Here is a 22,681-nt window from a genome sequence, read left to right on the forward strand (position 1 = left end):
TTGAGCAAACAAACTGGACTCCACCTGTCCAGTGGTAGGAAACCTTGTTGTTTGGAGCATCTCACAAGCCTCAGGGTGGAAAATCCTCCATGGCCTCTTGATGCCACCCCTACATTTGTTGGTCATAATAGACACAAACTCCAGTGTGAGCAAATATCAGATATCCTCCCTTTTTCAGGTGCTCGATATTCGAATCAGCCGCTGCACACTGGAACTGCCTTTTGCTTGGCACTGAATTGAATCCTAGCTAGTGTTTACAATTCCATCCTCACCTGACTGGTCCCCAAGGTCTCTTGATAAGGAATTCTAGAGCATAAACACAGTATTCTGCATTCCCCATAGAAATAAGAGGTGCCTGGTGAGTCTGCCCAGGAAAACCACATGAGGATCAATTTGCTCGGCCCTCAAGGGAACCACGATTTATAGGCTGTCCTGGCCACTAGTGCTCTGTCTGACAGAGGCTGAGTCCCGACCTAATGCCAGCCACCCAGAGAGCTGGACCTATATCTAGGAGGTGGGGCCGACCATGGCCCTTCTCCATCATCTCTACAAATCCTTGGTAATCAAGCACCTGTCCCCAGACCTTTCCTGGAATCCCTGCCATTGGGGGAACATGAAGCACAATAGAGAACTCCTCCTTCCCATGGCAGGAAACCTGGCTGTTGGGATGGGTGTCCAATCCTCAACGTGGGAGCCAGCTCCATGGACAATGAGCCAATGCCCTCTCGTAGGGGCCACCCTGGGCACAAACAGGCATTGTGAACCTCAGCTTGAACATGCTTTCAAACAAGCCCTCTCAGTGGCACCACCAGGATCCCGCATTGCAGGCCTGGTATGCTCCTAAACTTTGGTGGGATTTCCCAGACACCCAGACTCAGAGCCCTCCCTGGAATCCCTGTTTTGAGCACCCCTAAGATGGAAAACAGCACTCTTCAGTTCCCCGAAAAAGCAACCAAACTATGGGGAGCTGACAGGTTCCTTAGAGAGGAAAAGTCTCCCATGGACCCGTGAAACCACACCTAAATTCCGAGCCCATCCTGGACACACAATCCAGATAGAAAAACCTGTGCTACAGACTTCCAACCACCCTAATTACAGTTCCTGAAGAGCTGCTCTCAACGTCCATGGATTGGGCCTGCGACCACCTTGCAACTAAAACTAACCCGAATTTTTTTTGCAGACATCTCTCCCAAAACCATGGCTCACATGCCCTCCAGGATGGGGTCTCTGGAGCCACACCACAGGACTGTGCCTGCAATCCCCAAGGAAATTTTACCCATCACATTTTCCCAAACCCTCCTGATTAGGAGAAACCTCCAAGGCCCCTGATCCCACCACAATATTGGATGCTGCTCTGGACGCAAATGCACAGTCTGATACACCATGATTACCTACACCCAGGCAGATACCCAGGTCAATGCTCCTGAGTCAGAAAATTGAACCTGACGTGAACCTAGGACAACATAGGAACCCTAGATTACATTTCCGGTATCTGACCTCAGAGGCCTCTTCTGGAATACCAAGTTAGGATACAACATGTGGACCCTGAGCCAGACAACAGAACATCTCCTGTCCCAAGAAAAAAACTGTGCACTTCGATCTGTGTCAAACCCATAGAATAGGAGAATCCCTCATGATCCCTTAGCCACCAGCACATTCTAAGACCTACCGGGTAACAAACCAGTATTGCGAACCATCTGGAAAAGATTCCATGTCAAGGCAAGGCATTGGCAATTTGTCCAATAGCCACCAATACGAATCTGTCATGTTCGTCAGCTGCAATGGTCATTGCACTTGTGCATTCCAGGCATCCATGTGGAAGGACTCTGCTACCAAAAAATTCCACATGGGGGATCCCAGAGCAAACAAACCAGACTCCACCTGTCCAGTATAAGGAAACCTTGCTATTTGGAGCAACTCACAAGCCTCAGAATGGGAAATCCTCCATGGCCTCTAGACGCCACCTCTCCATATGTCGGTCATCATAGACAAAAAATCCAGTGAGCAAACATCGTTCATTTGCCCTTATTCAGGTGCTGGATGTCTCGAATGAGTTGTTGCACATTTGAACTGTCTTCTGCGTTGAACTGAATTTAACCCTAGCTTGTGCTTACAATTCCATCCTCACCCTATTGGTCCCAAAGTCCTCTTGATAGGGAATTCTGGCGCCACAACGCAGCATTCTGCCTTTCCCATATATAGTAGAAGTGCCTGGTAAGACTGACCAAAAAACCCACATGAGTATCATCTTCTCGGCCCTCATAGATCCCTGATTTATAGGCTGCTCTGGCCACTAATGCTGTGTCTGACAGAGCCTGAGCCCCGACCTCGTGTCAGCCACGCAGAGAGCAGGACCCATATCCAGCATGTGAGACTGACCATGGCCCCATCCATCCTCAATACCCATACTTGGTATTCGGGCATCTGTCTCCAGACCTTTATTGGAATCCCTGCCAGTGGGGGAACCTGAAGTCCAAGAGAGAACTGTTCCTTCCCCATGGCAGGAAACCTAGCAGTTGAGATGGGTGTCCAATCTTCTGAGAAGGACACAGCTGCATGGGCAATGAGACCATTCCCAGTCCTGAAGGGTGTCCTGGGAACAAACAGGCATTGTGACCCTCATCCTGAGCATGCTTTCAAACAAGCCCTCTCAGTTGCACCACCAGCATCTTTCATTGCAGACCTGGAATGCCCCAAGGGACAAATCCTAACCCTTGGTGGGAATTTCTTGGTGCCCAGACCCATAGCCCGTCTCTGGTATCCCTGTTTTTGGGCACCCTTAAGATGAAAAACAGCACTCTTCCTTTCCCCGAAAAACTCACCAAACTATGGGGATCCGCCAGGATCCTTAAAGAGGAAAAGTCTCCCATGGACCAATGAGACCACACCTGCATTCCGAGGCCATCCTAGACACACAATGCCAATATAAAAAGCTATGCTACCGCCATTGAGTCACCCTAATTACAGTTCCTGACGAGCTGCCCTCCAAGTTGACTCATTGGACTGTGATCACCACGGCACTAAGCCTAAACCTAGTTTTCGTTTGCAGACTTCTCTCCCAAAACCATGCCTCACATGTCCTCCAGGATGGGGTCTCTGGAGCCACACAACAGGACTGTGCCTGACATCCCCAAGGAAACTTTTCCCATTACATTTTCCCAAACCCTCCAGATTAGGAGAAACCTAAAAAGCCCCTGATCCCACCCCAATATAAGAAGCCGCTCTGGGTGCAAACACAAAGACTGAAACACACTGATCACCTACATCCAGGCAGACACCCAAGTCAATGATCCTGAGTCAGAAAATTGAACCTGACATGCCCCTAGGACATACTTGGAACCCTAGATTAGGCTTCAGGCATCTGTCCTCAGAGGCCTATTCTGGAAGACCAGATAAGGATACAACATGTGGACCCTGACCCACACAACATTAGATGTATTATTCCAAGAAGGAAACTGTGCTCTTCGACCTGTGCCAAACCCTCAGGGTAGGAGTATCCTGCATGGAATCTTAGCCACCAGCACATTCTAAGATCTCCATGGTAGCAAACCAGCATTGGGACGCATCTGTAAGAGATTCCATATCAACTCAAGGCCTTGGCACTTGACCCCAGAGCTACCAGAACTAACCTGTCATGTACGTCAGCTGCAATGTTCGTTGGACGTTTGCTTTACAGGCATCCATGTGGGAGAGCTCTGCTAACCAAACATTCCACATGGGGGACCCCAGAGCAAACAAACCAGACTCCACCTGTCCAGTAGAAGGAAACCTTGTTATTTGGAGCATCTCACAATCCTAAGCATGGGTAATCCTCCATGGCCTCTTGAAGCCACCCCTCCATTTGTCAGCCATCATAGACACAACTCCAATGTGAGCAAACATCTGACATCTGCCCTTATTCAGGTGCTGGATATCTCGAATAAGCTGCTGCACATTGGAACTGCCTTCTGTTTGGCACTGAATTTAACCGTAACTGGTGTTTACAATTCCATCCTCACCCTACTCGTCCCCAAGCCCTCTTGATAGGGAATTCTAGAGCCACAATGCAGCATTCTGCCTTCCCCAGCCTGATGAGACTGTCCTAAAACCGCACATGAGGATCATCTGCTCGGCCCTCGAGGATCCCCGATTTATATGCTGTCCTGGCCACTAGTGCTGTGTCTGACAGAGCCTGACACCCAATCTCGTGTCAGCGACCCAGAAAGCAGGGCCCATATCCAGCATGTGAAACTGGTCATGACCTAATCCATCCTCTCTTCGCATCCTTGGTATTCGGGTATCTGTCTCCAGACCTTTGCTGGAATCCCTTCCAATGGGGGAAACTGAAGTCCAATAGAGAACTGCTCCTTCCCCATTTCAGGAAACCTAGCTGTTGGGATGGTTGTCCAACCCTCATAGAGGGAGCCAGCGGCATGGGCAATGAGACCATGCCTATCCCTGAGGGGCGCCCTAAGAACAAACAGGCATTATTACCCTCATCCTGAGCATGCTTTCAAACAAGCCTTCTCTATTGCACCACCAGGACCCCACATTGCAGGCCTTTTACGCTGCTAGGTCCAAATCCTAACCCTAGGTGGGAATTTCTTGGTGCCCAAACCCCGAGCCCGTCTCTGGAATCCCTGTTTTTGTGGCACCCCAAGATGGAAAACAGCACTCTTCCCTTCCCTGAAAAAGCCACCAAACAATTGGGAGCCACCAGGATCCTTAGAGAGGAAAAATCTCCCATGGACCATTGAGACCACACCTGCATTCCGAGGTCACCCTGGACACACAATGCTGATAGAAAAGGCTGTGCTACCATCATCGAGTCACACTAGTTACAGTTCCTGACGAGCTGCCCTCCAGGTCAACACATTGGGCTGCAATCATCGTGCCACTAGGCCTAAACCTAGTTTTTGTTTTCAGACTTCTCTCCCAAAATCATGCCTCACATGTCCTCCAGGATGGGGTCTCTGTAGCCACACCATAGGACTGTGCCTGCCATCACCAAGGAAACTTTGCCCATCACATTTGCCCAAACCCTGCATATTAGGAGAAACCTTCAAGGCCCCTGATCCCACTGCAATATTAGGAGCGGCTCTGGATGCAAATGCACAGTCTGAAACAGCCTGATCACCTACACCCAGGCTGACACCAAAGTCAATGATCCTGAGTCAGAAAATTGAACCCGACATGCCCCTAGGACATCATTGGAACTCAAGAATAGGTTTTCAGGCATCTGCCTCAGATGGCTGTTCTCTAAAACCAACTTATGATACAACATCTGTTCCCTGAGTCACACAAGAGAACATCTCCTGTCCCTAGAAGGAAATTCTCCCCATTCCAATGTCTCCATGGACCCAAACCCACATTAGGACCCATCCGCAAGAGAGTCCATTTCAACTCAGCTCCATCTGTTGCTCCCCGTGAGCCAGCAGATCGAACCTGTCTTGTCACTAGGAGACAATTGGAATGCAAGGCGGGCTGCCCAGGCACCCATCCTTAGAACCGGGTTCTGGAGTCCTTCCGTATGGGATGTCCTGGAGCATTCCAGCAGGTCTCAGTTGTCCTGCAGAAGGAATCCTTGCGGTTTGGAGCATCTCACAGGTTCCATCGTGGGAAAAATTCCATGGCCTCATGATTTCCCCTCTCTTCATGAAGGGGCCATCATGGACAGAAACACCAAACTGAGCCAACATCTGATCCTCGCCCTGGCTTCAGATGCATGGGATCTCGATTCAGTTCTGCAGAGTGTGCCTGCTGTGCTCTCGCCCTGAAACCTAAGCCTCTCTTGTGTTCTCAGACTTCCATCCTCACACTCCTGGCCCACAAGCCCTCCAGTTTGGGCATTCCAGAGCCACAGTGCAGCACTCTGCCTGCCCTCCAGGAGAAAACTGTTGCCCTATGGGGCTACCCAGAATCCCCAAATGATTATTAACCTGCACACCACTCGACTGTACCCCATTTATACAGCCTACCTTGGGCACTAGTGCCCTGTCTGACACATCCTGAGCCTGACACTCCCAGCCGACAACCAGAGAGATGGTCACACACTGAACACATCAGACCCGCCAAGACGTTAGATCATCATCTCTTCCCAAACTAGCCTTCAGGTTTCAGAACCTAGACATTAACTCCAATCAAGGTGCAGGGGTGAACGTGGTGCAGAAATCAGAAATCATTCTTCCCCATTGCAAGAATCCTTGTGGTTGGCATGTTGTCCACTATTCTGTGTAGGAGAAACCAGCATGGCCCATGAGGACCCATCCATGCTTGAGTGCTGCAAGGGCACAAACATGCATTGGGTCACTCAGCGTGAGACCTGTCCCCAAGTAAGGCATTTCAGTGGCTGGACCAAGAGATGGCATATTGAACTTGCCATCCCCGTAGGCCCCAATCTTTAACCGGAGGTCAGGTTTTCCATTTGCACCTCACCAGGGCTCTGCTCTGGAATCCCTCTTTTGGAGGGACACCTGAGGTAACAAAAGAGAAATGACTTTCCCATCCCACAGATTGTCCCATACTCTTGGAAAGGGGTGAAATCCACAGAGAGGTAGCCACGTCCATGGACCATGAGGCCTCCCCGACAATCCATGCCCATTGTTGAGCACACTGAGCACATCGGACCCAACATGGCCTTAGGTCATCATCTCTTCCCAACCTCGGTTTACAAACTTCGCAACCTATACCTTATCTCCAATCACTGCCCAGGGGTGAATGAGATGCAGAAATCAGAACTACTACTTACCCATGGCAAGAATACATGGGTTGGCATGTTGTCCAACGTTCAGTGTAGAAGAAACCAGCATGCACCATGAGTCCCCACCCATGCTTGAGCACCACGAGGGCATAAACACGCCTTGAGACCCTCAGCGTGAGTTCTGTCCTCAAGGAAGGCCTCTCAGTGATTGGACCATTAGAAGGCATATTGGGCTTGCCATGCACCTAGGCCCCAATTTTTAACCACATTTCTGGTTGTCCAGTCTCCCCTCCCCAGGGCTCTGCTCTGGAATCCCTCTTTTGGTGGGACACCTGAGGTAAAAAAACAAAACAGTCTCCTCCCATCCCACAGAATGACACCAAACTCTTGGGATCAGGCCAAATCCCCAGAGAGGAAGACTCGCCTATTTCATATAAGACCACCCGGACATTCCATGGCCATCGGTGACACAATATCCAGAGACAAAAGCTTGAGCAAGCGCCTCACACTCTTCCTTGTACATTTCCTGAAGAGTTCTCCTCATGGTCTGTAGATCAGTCCTGCCATACCGACGACCCGAAACCTAAGCCAAGTTTGTGTTTTCAGACAACTGTCCCCACAGCCCTGGCCCACACACCCTACAGGCTCAGGCCTCTGGAGCCAAATCTGAGGACTGCACCTGCCCTCTAAAAAAGAATTCTTCCCATTCCATTGACCAAAACCCTACAAATAGGATAAAGCTCCAACGTCCCTGAGGCCATCCCAATAGTGTTGGCTGCCCAACACAAACCGGGGCAATCTGAGGCTATCTGAGCCACCACCTGCACTCAGACCCATAGACAGATTTCCCTAGAGGTAAATTAGAATGAACAGGCTCCTAGGCCCTAATCGGATCCATTGCTTTGGTTTCCAGGCATCTCTCCTCAGAGGCCTGGATTCCAATACCAGCATATGGCTGTTTCTTGAGGCACCCATCAGAACAAATCCCATCTCCACATGGGAAACTTGCACGTTGGAGCTGTGTCAAAGCTTCTGATTAGGGAAACCCTTCAGAGCCCCGGTGCCACCGCCTCATTCCAAGATCTCCGTGGACACAAATCTACATTAGGACCCATTTGCAGGAGAGTCCATTTCAACTCAGCTCCCTTGGTTGCTACCCCAGATCCAATAGATCTAACTTGTCTTGTCGCTAGGAGAAAACTGTAATGAGAGGGTGGCTGCCCATCCATCCATCCTTAGAACCCTGCTCTGAATCGTTCTGCATTGGAAGTCCTGGAGCAAACCAACAGGTCTCAATGTTGCCACGGAAGAATCGTTGTGGTTTGGAGCATCTCCCAACTCCCATGGTGGGAAAACCTCCCTGGTCTAGTGATCCCCCACCCTTCATGAAGGGGACATCAGGGACAGAAACTCCAACCTGAGCAATCATCTGATCCTCGCCCTGACATCAGATGCATGAGATATCGATTCAGCTCTGCAGAGTTTGCCTGCAGTGCCCTCGACCAGATATGTAAGTCTAACTTGTGTTCTCAGACTTCTGACCTCACACTCCTGGCCCACAAGCTCTCCCGTTTGGCATTTCCAGAACTACAATGCAGCACTCTGCCTGCCCTCCAGAAGAAAAAACATTGCCCTCTGGGCTACCCAGAAACCCCATATGAGGATCAGCCTGCATGTCACTTGACCGTACCCCAATTATACAGGCTGCCCTGTGCACTAATGCCATTTCTGACACAGCCTGAGCCCTCACCTCTCAGCTCACACCCAGCCAGCTGTCCGCACACTGTGCACATCGGACCTTCAATGGCCTTAGGTCGTCATCTCTTCCCAACCTCGGTTTTCAGGGTTCAGAACCTAACCTTACGTCCAATCACTGCCCATGGTTGAACATGATGCAGAAATCAGAACTCCTTCCCCATGTCAAGAAACCTTGTGGTTGGCATGTTGTCCAACATTCAGTGTAGTTAAAACCAGTTTGGCCCATGAGGCCCCACCCATGCTTGAGGGACGCGTTGGACACAAACATGCATTGTGACCTTCAGTGTGAGCCCAGTCCTCAAGTAAGGCCTCTTAGTGGCTGGACCAATAGACGGCATATTGGGCTTGCCATGCCGCTAAGCCCCAATTTTTAACCATAGTTCGGGTTGTCCATTCGCCCTTCCCCAAGACTCTGCTTTGGAATCCCTCATTGGGGATTCCTGAGGTAACAAAACTGAAAGGACTCCTCCCACTCCACAGATTGAACCAAAACAATTGGGATCGGTCCAAATACACAGAGAGGAAGACTTGTCCATGGCCCATGAGGCCTCTCTGACATTCCACGGTCATCTTTGACACAAAATCCAGAGACAAAATCCTGAGCAAGCGCCTCACACTCGCTCTTTCTTCAAATCCCAAAGAGTTCTTCTCACGGTCTATAGATCAGGCCTACATCCCCAAACTTAAGCCGAGTTTGTGTTGTCAGACTTCTGTCCCCACAGTCCTGGCACACCCAACCTCCAGGTTGGGGCCATGGGAGCCACACATCAGGACTGTACCTGCCCAGTCCATGGGAATTCTGCCCATTCCATTGTCCACAATAGCAAAAATTAGGAGAAACCTCCAAAGTCCCCGAGGCCATCCCAATAGTGTAAGCCGCCCGGAACAAACAAGGGCCGTCTGACACAAGCTGAGCATTTACCTCCGCTCATACCTTAGATGGATGTCCCAAAGAAGAAGATTAAATTGGACAGGCCCCTAGGCCCTAATCGGTTCAATTGCTTTGGTTTCCAGGTATCTCTCCTCAGAGGCCTGGTTTCCAATATCAGCATATGGGGGTTTCATGAGCACCAATCAGAACAAATCTTGTCTCCAAATGGGAAACTTGTCCTTTGGAGATGTCTCAAAACCTCCGGTTAGTAGAATCCTTCAGGGCCCGTGTGCCAGCGCCCCATTCCAAGGTCTCCATGGACACAAACCCACATGAGGACCCATCAACAGGAGAGTCCATTTCAACTCAGCCCCATCAGTTGCTACACCAGAGCCAGCAGATCAAACATGTCCTGTCGCTAGGAGACAATTAGAATGCGAGGTGGGCTGGCCAGGCATCAAACCTTAGAACCCTGCTCTGGAGTCATTCCATATGGGATGTCCTGGAGCCATCCAACAGGTTTTAATTGACCCACAGAAAATCCTTGTGGTTTGGAGCATCTCACTACTCCCACCTTGGGAAAACCCCTATGGCCTCGTGATGACCGCCCTTCATTAAGGGTCCATCATGGACAGAAACTCCAACCTGAGATCACATCTGAACCTCACCCTGACTTCAGATGCACGAAATCTCGATTCAGCTCTGCAGAGTGTGCCTACCGTGTCCTCGCCCTGAAACCAAAGCCAAGCTTGTGTTCTCAGACTTAGGTCCTCACACTCCTGGCCCCAAAGCTCTCCAGTTTGGCAATTCTGGAGCTAGAATGCAGCACTCTGCCTGCCTTCCAGAAGAAAAACTTTGCCTTATGGGGCTACCAAGAAACCCCAAGTGATTACCTTCTGCATGCCACTCGACTGTAACCCTATTATACAGCCTATCTGGACACGAATGCCCTGTCTTGCACAGCCTGAGCACAGACTTCCTGAACGACACCTAAAAATCTGGCCCCAAACTGAACACATCGGACCTGCCATGGCCTTAGGTAATCATCTCTTCCCAACCTCGGTTTTCAGGCTTCAGAACCTAAACCTGATCTCCAATCACTGCCCAGAGGTGAACGTGATTCAAAAATCAGAACTCCTGCTTCCCCATGGCAAGAAACCTTGAGGTAGGAATGTCCAAGGTTCAGTGTAGGAGAAACCTGTATGCTCAGTGAGGCCCCTCCCATGATTGAGGGCCGCCTTGGGCACAAACAAGCATTGTAACCCTCACGTGAGTCCACTATTCAAGTAACGCCTCTCAGTGACTGGACCAAGAGCCCACATATGGGGCTTGCCATGCCCCTAGGACCCCAGACCTAACCAGAGGGCAGGTATACCAAGTGTTCTGCTCTAGAATCACTCTATTGGGGGGACACATGAGGCAGAAATCTGGACTCCTCCCTTCCCACAGAATGACCCCAATTGCTTGGGAGCAAGGCGAATCACCAGAGAGGGAGACTCTTCCAAGGCCCATGAGGCCAACGCTACATTAAACGACCATCGTGAATACAACATCCAGAGACATAAACCTGAACGACCGCCTCTCACTCTCCCTACTTTCTAATCGTGAAGAGCTCCCCTCACAGACTGTTTATCACTCCTGCCATAACCTCGGCTCCAAACCTCAGCCGAGTTTGTGTTTTGGACGTCTGTCCCCACAGTCCTACTCACACACCCTCCAGGCTGGGGCCTCTGGAGCCACACCACAGGACTATCCTGCTCTCTCCTAGGAGACTGTGCCTATTCCATTGGCCACAACCCCACAGAATAGGTGAAACCTCAAGGCCTCCGAGGACATTCCACTACTTACGCCACCCTGGACAAACAGGGGCATCCTGACACAGGCTGAGCAACTACCTCCAAACAGACATGCAGACAGATGTCTGCAGAGACAGAAGATTGAACCGGACAGGCCCCTAGGCCCTAATATGAACTCTTGCTTTGGTTTTCAGGTGTCACTCCTCAGAGGCCTGGGTTGGAAGACCAGCATATGGGGCTTTCTTGAGGTACCAAACAGAACACCTCTCGTCTCCACATGGGAAGCTTCCTTGTTGGAGCTGTGTCAAACCCTTTGGGTTGGAGAACCTTGCAGAGTCCCTGAGCCACTGTCACATTCCAAGGTCTCCATGGCCACCAACCCATATAATGACTCATCCTCAGGAGAGTCCATTTCACCTCAGCCCTCTGGGTAGCTCGCCCAAGAGCCCACAGATTGAGCCTGCTTTGCCCTGAGCAGCCAGTGGGAATGTGAGGTGGCGTTTCCAGGTATCCATGCTTAGACCCCTTCTCTCGAGTCTTTCCATATGGGGCATTCTAGAACCATCCAATAGGACTCAACTGTCCTGCAGAAGGAAACCTTGAGGTTTGGAGCAACTTACAACTCCCATTGTAGAGAAACCTACCTGGCCTCATGATGCCCCGACCCCCTTCAGGAAGGGGCCATCATGGATACAAACTCCAGCCTGAGGCAAAGTCTGATACTCGCCCTGACCTCAGATGCAGGAGATCTCGATTCAGCCTCTGCAAAGTGGCTGGCCATGCCCTCAGACCCAAACCTAACGCTAGCTTGTGTTTTCAGACTTCCTTCCTCACACTCCTGCCAACAATCCCTCCAGACTGAGAATTCCGGAACCACAATGCAGGCCTCTGCCTGCCCACCAGAAGAAAAACGTTGCCCTATGGGGCTCTCCAGAAACCCCAAATGAGGATCAAACTGCTCGGGCCTCTACCGCACCCCAATTGGATAGGCTGCCCTGGGCACTAATGCTCTGTCTGACACAGCCTGAGGCCAGACGTCCTGACAGACAAGGAGATAGCTGGCCTCACACCCAGCACATCTGGCAGGCCATGGCCTTACACCGTCATCTCTTCCCAACCTTGGTTTTTAGACATGTGAACATAGACATTATATCAAATCCCAGCACACGTGGGTACCTGAAGCACAAATAAGAACTCCTCCTTCCCCATGGCTGTAAAGCTTGCTGTTGGCATGGAGTCACACCTTCAGGGTAGGAGAAACCTTCATGGTCCCTGAGGCCAAGACCAAACTTGAGTGCCTCCTTGTGCACAAACTCGCATTGTGACCATCAGCGTGAGCCCCATGTTGAAGTAAAGCATCTCAGATCCTGGACCAAGAGCCTGCATTTGGGGCTTGCCAAGCCCCTGTGCTCACAATCCTCACCAGATTTCGAATTTTCCATTTGCTCGTACCCAGGACTGTGATCTGGAGTCCGTCTCTTGGAAGAACACCTGAGCCAGGTTATAGGACTCCACACTTCCCACAAAATGACCCCAAAATCTTGGGAGATGACCCAACTCCTCAGAAAGGGAGACTCTTCCATAGTCCCTGAGGCCAACCCTACATTCCACGGCTATGGGGGATACAATATCCAGAGAGAAAAGCTTGGGTGACTGCCTCCCATTAGCCCTTCTTTCATAAGCCGAGGAGCTCCCCTCACAGTCTGTGGATCCGTTCTGCCATAACCTGGTGCCACACCTAAGCCGAGTTTTCAGACTTCTGTGCCCAGAGCCCGGACCCATACACCCTCCAGGCTAGGGCCTATGGAAACAGACAGAAAGACTGCCTGTCCTCTCCAAGAAAACTGTGCCCAATCCATTGGCCACAACCCTACAGATTAGGAGAATCCTCTAAGGCCTCCGAGGCCATGCCAATAGTGTAGGCTGACCTGGACTAAGAGGGGCACTCTGACACCAGCTGAGCAACTATCTCCACTTAGACACTCAGACATGTCCCCAGAGACAGAAGATTGGAACGGACAGGAACCTAAGCCCTAATCTGAACCCTAGCTTTGTTTTCCAGGTGTCTCTCCTCAGAGAACTGGTTTGAAGTCCAGCATCTGGGGCTTTTCTGAGGCTCCAAACAGAACCTCTCTCATCTCCACATGGGGAGCATTTTTATTGGAGCTGTATCAAACCCTTCAGTTAGGTGAATTCTTCAAGTCTCCTCAGCCACCAGCATATTCCAAGGTCTCCATGGACAGAAACCCACATTATGACCCATCCTCAGGAGAGCCCATTTCAACTCAGCCCCCTGGTTAGCTCGCCGCAAAGCTAGTAGTTCAAACATGTCTTGTTGCAAAGAGCCAAGGGAATGCGAGGTATGCTGTACAGGCATCCATCCTTCGAACCCTGCTTTCCAGTCCTTCCATATGGGACGTCCTGGAGCCATTCAACAGACTCGACTTTCCTGCTGATGAAACCTTGTGGTTTGGAGCAACACACAAACTAGCATATGTGCTGGTGTCTAAGGTGCTGTGAAAGGATTCTCCAACCCTGAGGGTTTTTCACAGGTTAAAAGGCACGGTTTCCTTCTGGGGACAGGAGATGTTGTGTTGTGTGGCTCAGGGACCACATGCTTTAACCTAAGTTGGTATGCCAGAACAGGACCCTGAAGACAGATTCCTGAAAACCTAATCTAGGTTTCCAATGAGGTCCTAGGGGCATGACAGGTTCAATCTTCTGACCGAGGAACATTAACTTGGCTGTCTGCTTGGATGTAGGTGATCAGGGTATTTCAGACTGTCATTTGCGTCCAGTGCTGCCAACAATATTGGGGTGGGCTCAGGGGCCTTGCATGTTTATCCAAAACTGGAAGGTTTGGGCAGCTTTGACAGGTGCAGTTTCCTTGGGGATGGCAGGCACAGTCCTGTGGTGTGGATCCAGAGACCCTATCCTGGAAGGCATATGAGCCATGGTTTTGGGAGAGAATTCTGCAAACACAAATGCGGGTTAGGGTTAGTGGAAAGGTGATCACAGACCCAATGTGTAGACCTGCATTGCAGCTCATCAGGAGCTGTAAATTGGGTGACTGGAAGGCAGTAGAACAGGCTTTTCCCTCTGGACTTTGTGTCCAGGATGGACTCTGAATGAAGGTGTGGTCTCTTGGGTCCATAAGAGATGTTACCTCACTTAGGATCCTGGTGACTCTCCATAGTTTGGTGGCTTTTTTGGGGAAGGGAAGAGTGTTGTTTTCCATCTTAGGGGTGCCCCAAAACAGAGATTCCTGAGACAAGATCTGGATCTGGTTCCCTGGAAAATCCCACCAAGTTTTAGGATATGGGCTTAAGGGCATACCAGGCCTGCAATGCATGTCGGTGCAACTGAGAGGGCTTGTTTGAAATCATGAAATCATGCTCAGGCTGAGGGTCACAATGCCTGTTTGTACACAGGGTGGTGCCCAGGTGTGGCCATGGTCTCATTGGCCATGTAGCTAGCTCCCACTTTGGGGGTTGGACACCCATCCCAACAACCAGGTCTGCTGCCATGGGGAAGGAGGAGTTCCCTATTGTGCTTCAGGTTCCCCCATAGGCCAGGATTCCAGCAAAGGTCTGGAGACAGGTGCCTGAATACAAAGGATAGGTAGAGATGACGTACTTGGGGCATGGCAATCCCAAATGCTAGATGTGGGGCCCACTCACTGGTGACTGACACTAGGTTGGGACTCAGGCTCTGTCAGACACAGCACTTGTGGCCAGGGCAGCCTATAAATTGGGGTTCCCTCGAGGGCCAAGCAGATTGATTTTCATGTGGGGTTTCTGGCCACTTCTTTTACCAGGCACTTCTTTCTATAGGGAAAGAAGAATGCTGCATTGTGACTCCAGAATATCCTATCAGGAGGGCCTGGGGATCAATCACGTGAGGATGAAATTGAAATCACAAGCTACGGTTCGATTCAGTGACAAGCGGAATGCAGTTCCAATGTGCAGCGGTTTAATCAAGACATCCAGCACCAGAGTAAGGGTGGATGTGAGATGTTTGATCACACTAGAGTTTGTGTCTATGATGACCGACCAATGGAGGGGTTGTGTCAAAAGGCCATGGATGAGTTCACACACTGAAGCTCGTGATCCGCTCCAAACAGTAAGGTTTCCTTCTACTGGGCAGGTGAATTCTGATTTGTTTGTTCTAGGTTCCCCCATGTGGAAAGTTAGTGAAGCGGAGGTCTCCTCATGGATGCCTGGAAAGCACACATCTATTGTCCATTGAGCTGAGGAATATGGCAGTTTCGTTCTGGTGGCTTTAGGGTGAAGTACAAAGGCCTTGCGTTGACAGGGACCTCTTGCAGATGGGCCACAATGCTGGTTTGTTACCAAGGAGATCTTATAATGTGCTGGTTGCTAAGGTGCCCTGCAGGACTATCTTATCTTGAGGCTTTGGCACAGGTCGAAGAGCACTGTATATTCTGGGGAGAGAAGACGTTCTGCCTGTGGCTCAGGGACCACATGATGTGTCATAAATTGTTTTCGAGAACAGGCCCCTGAGGACAGATGACTGAAAACCTAATGGGGTTCCATTGAGGGCCTAGAGGCATTTCAGGTTCAATCTCCTAACTCACGATCATTGACTTGGCTCTCTCCCTGGATGTAGGTGATCAGGGTGTTTCAAGATATTTTTTTTAAAGATTTTTATTTATTTATTTGAGAGAGAGAGACAGTGAGAGAGAGCACGAGCGAGGAGAAGGTCAGAGAGCGAAGCAGACTCCCCATGGAGCTGGGAGCCTGATGCGGGACTCGATCCCGGGACTCCAGGATCACGCCCTGAGCCGGAGGCTGTCGTCCAACCAACTGCGCCACCCAGGCGTCCCGATCAGGGTGTTTCAGACTGTGCATTTGCGTCCTGAGTGGCCGGCAATATTGGGGTGGGCTTAGGGGTCACACAAGTTTCTCCTAATCTGGAAGATTTGGGCAACTCTGATATGCACAGTGTTCTTGGGGATGGCGGCCAGAGTTTTGTGGTGTGACTCCAGAGATCCCATTCTGGTGGGCATGTGAGCCATGGTTTTAGGAGAGAAGTCTGGAAACACAAATACGGTTTAGCAACTTTGTGGCGATGTGACCGCAGGCCCAATGTGTACACCTGGAGGGCAGCTCGTCATGAACTTTAATTAGGGTGACTGGAAGGCAGTAGCACAGGTTTTACGCTCTAGATTGTGTTTCCAGGATGGCCTCGGAATGCAGGTGTGGTCTCATGGGTCCATGGGAGACTTTTCTTCCCTGTGGATCCTGGCGGCTCTCCATACTTTGGTGGCCTTTTAGGGGAAGGGAAGAGTGCTGTTTTCCATCTTAGGGGTGCCCCAAAAGAGGGATTCCAGAGACGGACTCTGGTTCTGGGCTTCTGGGACCTCCCACCAAGGGTTAGGATTTGGGCCTAGGGGTGTACGAGGCCTGCAATGCGGGATCATGATGGTGCAACTGAGAGGGATTGCTTGAAAGCATGCTCAGGCTGAGGGTCACCATGCCAGTTTGCGCCCAAGGCGGCCCTCAGGAGTGGGCGTGGTCTCATTGGTCTTGTAACTGGCTCCACCTGAGAGGGTTGGACACCCATCCCAACAGCCAAATGTCCTGCCATGAGGAAGGTGGATTCTCTATTGTGCTTCAGGTTGCCCCATTGGCAGGGATTCCAGCAAAGGTCCGGGGATAGGTGCCCAAATACCAAGGATGGGTAGAGATGACGTACTTGGGCCATGGCAATCCCAAATGCGAGATATAAGGTCTGCTCTCTGGTGGCTGAAACTCGATCGGGGATCAGGCTCTATCAGACACAGCACTAGTGACCGTGGCAGCCTATAAATCGAGGTTGACTTGAAGCCTGAGCAGATTGATCCTCATGTGCGGTTCTGGGCAGACTCCAAGGCATTTTTTCATTCGATGGGGAAGGCAGAATGCTGCGTTGTGGTTCCACATTTCCCTATCAAGAGGGCCTGGGGACCAGTTGGGTGAGGATGGAATTGTAAACACACGCCACGGTTCAATTCAGTGACAAGCGGAAGACAGTTACAATGTGCAGCTGTTCATTCGAGACATCCTGCACCAGAATAAGGGTGGATGTCAGATGTTTGCTGACACTAGAATTTGTGTCTATGAGGACTGACCAATGGAGGGGTGGAGTTAAGAGGCCATGGAGGAGTTCACAAGCTGAGGACTGTGAACTGCTGCAAAATGTAATGTTTCCTTGTACTGGGCAGGTGAAGTCCGGTTTGTTTGCTCTAGGTTCCCCCATGTGGAAAATTTGTGAAGAAGAGCTCTCCGGCATGGACGCCTGGAAAGCACACCTCCATTGACCATTGCAGCTGAGGAACAAGGCAGGTTCGTTCTGGTGGCTCTGTGGCGAAGTACCAAGGCCTTGAGTTGACATGGGATCTCTTGCAGATGGGCCACAATGCTGGTTTGTTACCAGGGAGAACTTAGAGTGTGCTGGTCGCTAAGGTGCCATGCAGGATTCTCCTACCCTGAGGTTTTGGCACAGGTCGAAGAACACGGTATTCTTCTGGGGACAGGAGATGTTCTGTTCTGTGTCTCAGGTACCACATGATGTGTCCTGAATTTGTATTCCAGAACAGGCCCCTGAGGACAGATGCCTTCAAACCTAATGGGGTTCCATTGAGAGCCTAGGGGCTTTTTAGGTTCAATCTTCTTACGATTGTTGACTTGGCTCTCTCCCTGGATGTAGGTAATCAGGGTGTTTCAGACTGCACATTGGTGTCCAGAGTGGCCAGCAATATTGGGGTGGTCACAGGGGCCACACAGGTTTCTCCTAATCGGGATGTTTTGGGCAACTCCGATATGCACAGTGTCCTTGGGGATGGCAGCCATAGTTCTGTGGTGTGGTTCCAGAGATCCCATTCTGGTGGGCATGTGAACCATGGTTATGGGAGAGAAGTCTGGAAACACAAATTTGGGTTAGCGATTTTGTGGCAATGTTATCACAGGCCCAATGCGTGGACCTGGAGGGCAGCTCGACTGGAACTGTAATTAGGGTGACTGGGAGGCGGTAGCACAGGCTTTTCTCTCTGGATTGTGTGTCCAGGATGGCCTCGGAATGCAGGTGTGTTCTCCTGGGTCCATGGGAGACTTTTCCTCTCTGTGGATCCTGGTGGCTCCCCATAGATTGGTGGCATTTTCGGGGAAGGGAAAAGTGCTGTTTTTCATCTTAGCAGTGCCTCAAAACAGGGATTCCAGAGACGGGCTCTGGGTCTCGACACCTGGAAAATCCCACCAAGTTTTAAGATTTGTGCGTGGAGTCGTACCAGGCCTGCAGTGAGGGATCATGGTGTTGCACCTGAGAGAGATTATTTGAAAGCATGCTCAGGCTGAGGGTAACAATGCCTGTTGTGCCCAGGGCAGCCCTCAGGGGTGGGCGTGGTCTCATTGTTCTTGTAACTGCCTCCCCCTATGAGGGTTGGACACCCTTCCCAACGACCAGGTTTATTGCCATGGAGAAAGAGGAGTTCTCGACTGTGCTCCAGGTTCCCCCATTGGAAGGGATTCCAGCCAAGGTCTGGGGACAGGTGCTTGAATAACAAGGATTTACAGAGATGACGTACTTGCGCCATGACCATCCCAAATGCTAGATATGGGGCCCCCTCTCTGGTGGCTGAAACTCGGTCGGGGCTCAGACTCTGTCAAACACAGCACTAGTGCAATGGCAACCTATATATCGGGGTTGACTCGAGAGCCGAGCAGATTGATCCTCATGTGCGGTTTCAGGGCAGACTCTCAAGGCACTTCTTCATTCGATGGGGAAGTCAGAATGCTGCATTGTGGCTCCAGATTTCCCTATTAAGTGGACTTGGCGGAACAGTTGGGTGAGGATAGAATCTTAAACACAAGCTATGGTTCAATTCAGTGCCAAGAGGAAGGCAGTTCCAATGTGCAGTGGTTTATTCGAGACATCCAGCACGGGAATAAGGTGGATACCAGATGTTTGCTCACACTTGAGTTTGTTTGTATGACAGACCGACCAATGGAGGGGTGGCGTCAAGAAGTCATGGATGAGTTCACACGCTGAGGCCTGTGAGCTACTCCAAACAGGAAGGTTTCCTTCTATTGGGCAGTTGAAGTCTGGTTTGTTTGCTCTGGATTTCCCCATGTGGAAAGTTTGTGAAGCAGAGCTCTCTGGCCTGGATGCCTGGAAAGCACACCTCCATTGACCATTGCAGCTGAGGAACAAGGCAGGTTCGTTCTGCTGGCTCTGGGGCAAAGTACAAGGCCTTGAGTTGACATGGAATCTCCTGCATATGGGCCACAATTCTGGTTTGTTACCAAGGAGATCTTAGAATGTGCTGGTTCCTAAGGTGCCATGCAACATTCTCCTACCCTGAGTCTTGGCACAGGTCGAAGAGCACGTTATCCTGGGGACAGGAGACATCCTGTCGTGTGGCTCAGGGACCACACGATGTGTCATATATTAGTATTCCAGAACAGGCCTGAGGACAGATGCCTTCAAACCTAATGGGGTTCCATTGAGGGCCTAGGGGCATTTCAGGTTCAATCTTCTAAATCACGACCATTGACTTGGCTGTCTCCCTGGATGTGTTGATCAGGGTGTTTCAGACTGCGCATTTGCGTCCAGAGTGGCTGGCAATATTGGGGTGGGCTCAGGGTCCTTACAGGTTTCTCCTAATCTGGAAGGTTTGGACAACTCTTTTATGCAGAATTTCCTTGGGAATGGCGGCCAGAGTTCTGTGGTGTGACTCCAGAGATCCCATTCTGGTGGGCATGTGAGCCATGGTTTTGGGAGAGAAGTCTGGAAACACAAGTTCGGATTAGCGACTTTGTGGCCATGTGATCACAGGCCCAATGCATAGACCTGGAGGGCATCTTGTCAGGAACTTTAATTAGGGTGACTGGAAGGCAGTAGAACAGGCTTTTCCTTCTGGATTTTTTGTCCAGTATGGCTTCGGAATGCAGGTGTGTTCTCATGGGTCCATGGGAGACTTTTCCTCTCTATTGATCCTCACGGATCTCCATAGATTGGTTGCTTTTTCGGTGAAGGGAAGAGTGTTGTTTTCCATCTTAGGGGTGCTCCAAAACAGGAATTCCAGAGACCAGCTTTGGTTCTGGGTGTCTGGGACATCCCACCAAGTGTTTGGATTTGTTCCAGGAGTCTACCAGGCCTTCAATGCTTGATCATGTTTGTGCGACTTAGAGGCATCTTTTGAAAGCATGCTCAGGCTGGGGGTCACAATGCCTCTTTGTGCCCAGAGAGACCATAAGGAGTGGGCATTGTCTCATTCGTATTGTAACTGGCTCCCCCTTTGAGGGTTGGACACCCATCCAAACTGCCAGGTTTATTGCCATGGGGAAAGAGGAGTTCTCTATTGTGCTTCAGTTCCCCCCATTGGCGGAGATTCTAGCAAAGGTCTGGGGACAGTTGCCTGAATCCCAAGGATGTGTAGAGATGACGTAATTGGGCCATGGCAATCCCAAATGCTAAATGTGGGTCCCACTCTCTGGTGACTGACTCTAGGTTGTGGCTCAGGCTCTGTCAGACACAGCACTAGTGGCGAGGGCAACTTATAAATTGGGGTTCCCTCGAGGGCCGAGCAGATTGATCCTCATATGGGATTTCTGGCAAGACTCACCAGGCACTTCTTTCTATAGGGAAGGCAGAATGCTGGATTGTGGCTCCAGAATTCCCTATCATGAGGGCTTGGGGACCAGTCGGGTGAGGATGGAATTGTAAACACAAGCTACGGTTCAATTCAATGCCAAGCAGAAGGCAGTTTCTATGTGCAGCAGCTTATTCAAGATATCCAGCACCTGAGTAAGGGAGGAAGTCAGATATTTGCTCACAGTGGAGTTTTTGTCTTTGATGAGTGACAAATTGAGGGGTGGCGTCAAGAGGTCATGGAGGGGTTTTCACGTTGAGGCTTATGAGCTGCTCCCAACAGCAAGGTTTCATTCTACTGGACAGGTGGAGTCTGGCTTATTTGCTCCAGGATCCCCAATGTGGAAGGTTTTGGTAGCAGAGCTCTACCGCATGGATGCCTGCAAAGTTGAACTCCTTTCACTCCTCAGTTCCTTTGCAACTGAGGAACATGGCAGGTTTTTTCTGCTGTCTCTGGACCGAAGAACCAAGTCCTTGAGTTGACATGAAATCTCTTGCAGATGGGCCAAAATGCTGGTTTGTTACCAGGGAGATCTTAGAATGTGCTGGTGGCTAAGGTGCTGTGCAGGATTCGACTACCCTGGGCTTTGGCACAGATGGAAGGGCAAGGTTATTTTCTGGGGATAGGATGTTCTGTTGTGTGGCCCAGGGCCCACATGTTATAACATAAGTTCGCATCCCGGGATCAGGCCTCTGAAGACAGATGTCTGAAAACCGAATCTAGGGTTCCAATGACGACCTAGGGGCATGTTAGGTTCACTATTCTGACTCAGGGCCATTGATTTAGCTGTCTGCCTGGATGTAGGTAATCAGCGTGTTTCAGACTGCACATTTGTGTTCAGAGTGGCCGCCAGTATTGGGGTAGGATCAGGGGCCTTGCAGGTTTCTCTTAAGCAAGAAGGTTGGGGCAACTGTGACGGGTACAGTTTCCTTGGCATGGAAGGTACAGTCCTGTGGAGTGGATCCAGAGACCCCATCCTGGATGGCATGTTTGCCATTGTTTTAAAAGAGAAGTCTGCAAACATTTATTCGGATAATATGAGTGACGAGGTGATCGCTGGCCCAATGCGTAGACTTGGAGGGCAGCTTGTCAGGAACTTTAATTAGGGTGACTGGAAGGCAGTAGTACAGGATTTTCTCTCTGTATTGTGTGTCCAGGATGACCTCGGAATGCAGGTGTGTTCTCATGGGTCCATGGGAGACTTTCCCCATGTTTGTGTCTATCATGACCGAAAATGGAGGGATGGCGTCAAGAGGCCATAGAGGGTTTTCACGTTGAACCTTATGAGCTGCTCCAAGCAACAAGGTTTCATTCTACTGGACAAGTGGAGTCTGGTTTATTTGCTCCAGTTCCCCCATGTGGAAAGTTTGGGTAGCAGAGCTCTACCGTATGGATGCTTGGAAAGCTCTACTCCATTGACCATTGCAGCTGAGGAACATGGCAGGTTGATTCTGGTGTCTTTGGAGCGAAGTACCAAATCCTTGAGTTGGCATGGAATCTCTTGAAGATGGGCCACAATGCTGCTTTGTTACCAGGGAGATCTTAGAATGTGCTGGTGGCTAAGGTGCTGTGCAGGATTCGACCCCTGGGCTTTGGCAAAGATGGAAGGGCACGGTATCCTTCTGGGGACAGGAGATGTTCTTTTTTTTTTTCCAATTTATTTATTTTCAGAAAAACAGTATTCATTATTTTTTCACCACACCCAGTGCTCCATGCAAGCTGTGCCCTCTATAATACCCACCACCTGGTACCCCAACCTCCCACCCCCCCTGCCACTTCAAACCCCTCAGATTGTTTTTCAGAGTCCATAGTCTCTCATGGTTCATCTCCCCTTCCAATTTACCCAAAAGCACATACCCTCCCCAATGTCCATAACCCTACCCTCCTTCTCCCAACCCCCCTCCCCCCAGCAACCCACAGTTTGT

Source organism: Neovison vison, chromosome 2 (assembly GCF_020171115.1).
Source record: "Neovison vison isolate M4711 chromosome 2, ASM_NN_V1, whole genome shotgun sequence".
In the NCBI taxonomy this organism is placed as follows: Eukaryota; Metazoa; Chordata; class Mammalia; order Carnivora; family Mustelidae; genus Neogale; species Neogale vison.